The following is a 7,355-nucleotide window of genomic DNA, read 5'->3' as shown; positions in this document are numbered from 1 at the left end:
AAAGAAGGCTGAGAGCCAAAGATTCGACACTAGAACTGGGGTGTCGGAGAAGATGCTTGAGAGTCCCTTGGACCGCAAGGATATCAAAGCAGTCAATCCCCAAATAAATCAACCCTGAATATTCACTGGGACTGAATCAGAAGGAATGATGCTGAAGCTAAAGCTCCAATACTTTGGCCACTTATGTGAAGAGCCGACTCATTGGAAAAGACCCTGATGCTGGGAAAGACTGAGGGGAGGAGAAGGGGGGCAACAGAGGATGAGATGGCTGGATGGCATAATCGACTCAACGGATATGAATCTGAGCAAACTCCGAAAGATGGTGAGGGACAGGGAAGCCTGGTGTGCTATAGTCCATGGGGGTCGCAAAGAGTCGGACACTACTGAGCAACTGAATAACAAAAAGAACTTTTGATATACAAAATGAACATGAGTTTCTATCAACTACAGTGTCACATTTCTAGGCTATTTTCCTGGACCTGTTGCTGCTGCAGCTGCTATTGTTGTTTCAGGCAGACTAAACTGACATTTCTGTATCTCCCTCCTGGCAATGATGAAATACAAGTATTTAAACCAGATATTTCTTTTGTCTTGCCAATTGTAAATTAAGACTATGAAATACCCCTGAGCCAATTATAGCTGAATAACGTAAAGCTAAAACTATATTTACTCCACACACATACACACACACACACACACAATTTCCTTACTAAATGAAATTGCTCCTTTTTGTACCTCATGAGTTTGTAACATAAGCTTAATTCTGACATCAATATCAAATTTATTCTACTTGTGTTTTTACCCCAATGCAGTGTTCTCAAGGTCCATTTAACATTTTGCATTACCTTATAATTTAGGACCATGACTCAAAAATATATATATTATCTATTAGCACTTGCACACTTCCCAGATTTTAGAAGAAACCAAATCATACTATGATTTATTATAGCATAGTATGGGTCCAAATAGGAAAAGGAGTACATCAAGGCTGTATATTGTCCCCTGATTATTCAACTTATATGCAGAGTACATCATGAGAAACGCTGGGCTGGATGAAGCACAAGCTGGAACCAGGATTGCTGGGAGAAATATCCATAACCTCTTATATGCAGATGACACCACCATTATGGCAGAAAGTGAAGAAGAACTAAAGAGCCTCTTGATGAAAGTGAAAGAGGAGAGTGAAAAAGTTGGCTTTAAAGCTCAATGTTCAGAAAACTAAGATCATGGTATCCGATCCCATCACTTAATGGCAAATAGATGGGGCAACAGTGGAAACAGTGACAGACTTTATTTTTGGGGGCTCCAAAATCACTGCAGATGGTGATTGCAGCCATGAAATTAAAAGACGCTTACTCCTTGGAAGGAAAGTTATGACCAACCTAGACAGCATATTAAAAAGCAGAGGCATTACTTTGCCAACAAAGGTCCGTCTAGTCAAGGCTATGGTTTTTCCAGTAGTCCTATATGGATGTGAGAGTTGGACTGTGAAGAAAGCTGAGCACAGAAGAACTGATGCTTTTGAACTGTGGTGTTGGAGAAGACTCTCGAGAGTCCCTTGGACTGGAAGGAGATCCAATCAGTCCATCCTTAAGGAGATCAGTCCTGGGTGTTCATTGGAAGGACTGATGTTGAAACTGAAACTCATGGCCACCTCATGTGAAGAGCTGACTCATTTGAAAAGACCCTGATGCTGGGAAAGATTGAAGGCAGAAGGAGAAGGGGACAACAAAGGATGAGATGGTTAGATGGCATCATCGACTCAATGGACATGAGTCTGGGTAAACTCCGGGACTTGGTGATAGTCAGGGAGGCCTGGCGTGCTGCAGTTCATGGGGTTGCAAAGAATCGAACACAACTGAGCGACTGAACTGAACTGATGATGCCACTGAGATCAGAAGAAAGCTGAAAAGTCAACTGAGGAAATAATTTTCTTAGGGAGTTTTTATACCTCTGTGTTGAGTGATTATAATCCTTTTTCTTCATTTCAGACTCTACAGTCACTGACTGTGCCAGCAGGAAAAAGGCAAGAACCACTATGCAGAGCAAGGAGCCATCCACCTCAGCAGTCATCACCAGAATATACCACTCTTCAAAGAGTTTCATCTGTGGCCAGCCACCTCTGCTATCAATGCACCGAATTGATAGAGTAAAGAACCTCACTGGATTCGGCTAGTGGAGAATTTAGAAAAAGAAGAGTGATGTAAAATGATATGCTAAGGACAGCACTGAAGTCATTTAATAATTTGAGAACACACTGTATTAATATCAGTAAGAATGCTGGCAGTTTTATTCCATCACATGGAATACTCCATGACATGGCAGAGTCAGTCCTCTTCCCATCCTGGTGTGCGCCTTCTAGGAAAGATCTAACTCATTGATTAAGGTCCTGTCCAATGTCTTCTCTTCTTTCAGCTTTCTTTGAGGACCAGTTTTCTCACAGTTATCCAGATGAAATTAATTGCTTCCTCTTTTGTATTCAGATAATACATTACACAAACCTTAATTTACAGCACTTTCTACATTAAATTATATCCACACATATCAACAGCTTCCCATGTTTCAGAAGCTTCCCACCATGTAGCATGTCTGCAGAAAAGGAGAGCTTTTGTTCTTCCCTAGTAGGCCATGAGGACAGTATTCTGTCTCATTATCTTGAAATCTTCATTATCATGCGTTATGCTTAGTACAAGGGCTTCCCTGGTGGCTCAGAGGTTAAAGCGTCTGCCTCCAATGCGGGAGACCCAGGTTTGATCCCTGGGTTGGGAAGATCCCCTGGAGAAGGAAATGGCAATCCACTCCAGTATTCTTGCCTAGAGAATCCCATGGACGGAGAAGCCTAGTAGGTTACAGTCCACGGGGTCGCAAAGAGTCGGACATGACTGGGCGACTTCACCTTCATGCTTAGTACAGAGTAGGAGCTAGGTAAATACTTGTTTCAACTTTTTCTCTTGCTAGTTCTGCTTATAAGAAAAATGATTGCCTTATATGAACTGTATTATTTATTCAGTATGTTCCAAAACTATGATACTATATACACTAAGTGATAACAAGAATAATGAAGAAAGAAAAAACTAGTTAATGTGCAAAACATAATGGTTTATTACAAGATCCATAAAACTATAGATGCTTTGCTAGTTGTCCTGTATTATGCAGACTTTCTAGTTTCATTTATTCATTTTATAAGAAATATAAACAAATGCTCACCAATATATAAAGCATTTGAGTGAGATCTGAGTTTCAATTCCAAAAATGTTTAACTAAATGGGTTTATATGCTTACATTCTATTTTTAAAACAGTATCAACTATTGATGTCAACCTCAGATTATTTATATATTATATAGCTATGATTACATATAAGTAATTACATATGTAAATAATACTGGTAAGATGTAAATAATACTGGTAAATTAGCAGATATAGAACATACATCAAGCAACACTAGTTGCTTGGAATCACTAGTACATTAAAACCAGAAGAAAAAATAGATGATTGTCACCTATAGTATTTTTTGATAGAATTGTTCGGCATAGCAACTTTTCTACTAGGTTCATTCTTAAGGTTTTTTTAGTCACTGAAAAAGAGAGTACAAGATGAAAGTTCTTCTAAAGTACCAAGAATTATCTGTGGCATATATGCCCCCATTAGATCCTGCAAGATGACTAGATGAGTTACTAACAGTGCAAACCAAGAGAGGAAGTGCTTCTGCCAATGTAACATGAATTAAAGCTTTGAAGTCTATTATAAAATTCTGAAATTCTTCACTCTACCAATTATAAAGAAGTCCTAAAGATAAGACTTCGAAGACATACTAGAGTAGAATTTAAGACTAACTTTACTTGTCTACAGACTTTACTGTATTTCAGTTCATGATAATACATGTATATTCACACGTATGTGTGTGTAATAACATGTTTAAACATGTAATATGTACATAATAGCCTATTTGCTATTCCAATCTTTTTTATCAAAAGTAACAACCTGTAACTCCTGTGCAAACTGCCAAATTCTGCTAAATAAGCAATATCTACATGCATATTAATCTTTTAAAATATTTTCAATTACAGAAAATAATATAGCCAGTGTACGGGTGGTAAAGAATCCACCTGCCAATGCAGGAGATATGGGCTTGATCCCTGGGTCAGGATGATCCCCTGGAGAAGGGAATGGCAACCAGTATTCTTGCCTGGAGAACTCCCATGGACAGAGGAGCCAAGCAACTACAGTCGATGGCGCTGCAAAGAGTTGGGCACAATTGAGCAGACATGACTGACTGAATATTTTAAAATAGTATATGTTCTTAATCCTACTGACTCCAACACAACTGTCACTTTTGTGTCCGTTTTTCAGTTCTTTAACACCTGTGCATGTTGGCATAATTATAATCATTGTATGATGGTGAAATCTCTCATTTTTCCTTTACTTATTTACTTAACTACTTCACTATTTAGCTATACAGTTTGTAAAAGTATTTTTGTTCTGCTACAATTTTTTTCATTTCACTTTTTCTGTTTGCCCCCAAAGTGTATACCAGTTTTGTAATCAATAAATACAGAAAGGTATAAAAAAGAAAGGAAAAGCCCCTTCAAATTCCACAATATGAACACAAGCAACCACAAAGGGAATTTTGCTGAAAAACTATAATAGTTTATGATTCAGTACAAAAATACACTTATCAACATATAGGAAGTACATAATTCAAGTAAACAAATTCCTTCTATATACACTCCTTTGCAGCCCAATTCTCTCAACAAGATTTTGTAAAGGTTTTACCATATCAATGTATATCTTTTTATACATTTCATAATTTACATAGCTGATGATTACATAAAAATCTTTAAGCATGCTCCCCCACTGAATCTTATATTCATGTATATTTATACATTTGTCTAAGTATTTCCTCCAGATAAATTCCTACTTGGGAATATGGATTTAAAGAATACAAATTACCTTTGGCAATACAAATATGACACTGACTTGTTCAGGTAGGTCTATATTTTAAAATCTGTCCCATAAGAATTTTCAACTTCTTCCTCAAAATCATGCCATAGCATATACTTGTATAGGGACCCTGCCAAGCCCATCACCCCTCTGGAGAAAGTGAGGGAAGTGATGCTTTCTGCAGGAAGTTGCTGTGACTCTTACTACAGGCGCAGAGGAAAAGCAGACAAGCTACCCGGGACCACCCACTGAGAAGAGAGATTAGAGCATAAAGCAAAAGGATGCACTCAGCAGCTGGGCCTGAAGAAGGACAACAAAGTTTGCTAAGTCTTAGGAAGAAAACAGTCTGATGGAAAAGAGAGTAGCTAAGGAAAACCACTTTAGACAGGTTGATCAGAGAAGACCTCTCTGAGGAAGCAACATTGAGCTACGTCCTCTATCACCCGAGTTAAGTTCTGTCTGATCCAGGACAAGAACAAAGGAGACAAGTACAAAGTTCTGGAGCTGAGAAAAAAGTGAAAGTCCAGTGAGTATGGGGTGAGTTGCATGAGATGAAATTAGAGATGGGATCATAGAGAGAAATTTGGATTTTATTCTAAAAGCTGCAGATTGCCACTGAATAAATTTGAGTATGTGAGGGGTGTGGGGATGGGGATATGAGGGTGTGTATGTGTGACAAAAACCAGCTTTAGAGTTCTAAAAATTCACTGGTTGCTCTGTAGAAAATGTTGTATGGTGAACAAAAATGAAAGCAGAGAAATCATTTAAGCAGTTCTAGGTGTAAAGAGTTGTTATGCTTTAGATTACGGGGTGGCAGCAGAAATAGAGAGGAGAGTCTGGTTTCTATAAGATTTTCTGAGTTATCATAGGTTTTTATCCCTCTGAAGCTTTTAAAACTCACAAACAACAGAACAGTATAATTTTTAAAGATTTTTACAGAAGGTATCAGAAGCTTAGAACATCAAGGAAAGCAGATGTTATTTTACATAGTAGAATTCTGGACTAACTCATGAAAATTAAACGAAGGTGTCATATGGGAAAAATGCAAGGGATTTTGGTCTTTAAAAGCCATGAAATAAAATAAGTAAAACATTTTCATTCTTCAGAAATATTGTGTATGCATGTTTGTGATATTATCCGCTGCAATATTCCCTCAGTATCTTTTTTTACAGGCAAAAATCATTAACATGTTATCAATGTGTCCTCTAAAATAGGACACTGTCACTACTGTGCATACTACTTATTGCTTTAACACTGAGCTTGCTACCAAAGAAAACTGGAATCCTAATCACAATAATTCTGACCATTTAAAGCAATGGGCAAAGAATGTCACTCAAAATTGTGACCTCATTACTGGAGATTTTGCTCCCAAGTTCAAGGGAAGTTGGGGCTGTGTGGACTAATTTTAAATTAACAAGGAGGATGACAGGACATCTTTCTAGAGGTTTTAGATTGGCAGAGAAGAGGCAAAGGATGAAAGTTAACATTATTTAGCCCTATTTTAGAAGGTATATCAAACTCAGTTACTCAGGGCTGATTATACAGTCAAATAACCAGTGTCTTGGCTTCTCTCCTTTCTAAATTCTAAAATGAAAGCATTTCACTAGTCTTTAAAATCCTGGTCTGGACTTCATATTGATGTCTGAGTGCCCTTTCGGTTGAGATGAACAGAGCTCATTCTAGTCACTTGCATACATTAGGAACTTGTTTTAATGATACACAAAGGAATATCAAGAAGTTCCACCATGTTGCCAGGCTTTAAGAAGACAGGACTATCTTCAGGGTCCAAACATAGCTTTAGTGGGATGGCAGATTCCAAGAATATAATTCCAACATGCATAATTAATTCCAAAAATGTACAAGTATTCCTGAGAAGCAGGTACCCTTGATTCTTACTTTAACATTCTGAAAATATGCCTTGTATATGCCTCCATTATGTTTACAAATATACCGACTACCAGTTGATTATTTCCTATATTTGGTTAAGATTTTGGAAAAAGAGAAAACTGGGCTGGTTAATCATCATTTTACATTTCTGGGCAGAATTTACGTTCAAGGACAAATCACAGATACTTAGGGTTAGGAATCTACTCACCCAGTTATCCATGTTACCAGGCCTATGGGATAAAGCCCAAAAAGAACTACAGGAACTATTCCTTCAGTGAAGATTGTGGCCAAATGATGGTTACAAAACTGTGGCATATGTGAAAATAACCTAAAGACCTTAATTCAGATGTGAATTCCTACAGTCATCAACTTTCCTCTTTAGTAGTTTTGCCTGGATACCCACCAGTCTTCCTTCCAGATAAGGGCAGCCCTTTTAGCTCAAATAAGAGAACTTACAATCAACTATAGGAAACAGCTGTATCTGTAGGTCAAAATAGTTTAATATCAACAGTCGCATATGGTTCAA

The 7,355-nt window shown here is 37.7% G+C and overlaps 1 long non-coding RNA gene across 2 annotated transcripts in view; it reads left to right on the top strand.

Moving 5' to 3' along the window:
• The first annotated feature begins 5,189 nt into the window (after nt 1–5,189).
• LOC138432789 (uncharacterized) overlaps nt 5,190–7,355 on the top strand; it is a 92,696-nt gene continuing 90,530 nt past the window's right edge. For both annotated transcript variants that reach the window (XR_011253982.1, XR_011253983.1), the window contains exon 1: nt 5,190–5,479. This is a non-coding gene — a long non-coding RNA (uncharacterized lncRNA). The remainder of the gene's footprint in view (nt 5,480–7,355) is intronic.

The sequence above is a fragment of the Ovis canadensis genome, chromosome 2 (genome assembly GCF_042477335.2).
Source record: "Ovis canadensis isolate MfBH-ARS-UI-01 breed Bighorn chromosome 2, ARS-UI_OviCan_v2, whole genome shotgun sequence".
Taxonomy (NCBI): domain Eukaryota; kingdom Metazoa; phylum Chordata; class Mammalia; order Artiodactyla; family Bovidae; genus Ovis; species Ovis canadensis.
This window is presented reverse-complemented; position numbering and strand designations above follow the sequence as displayed.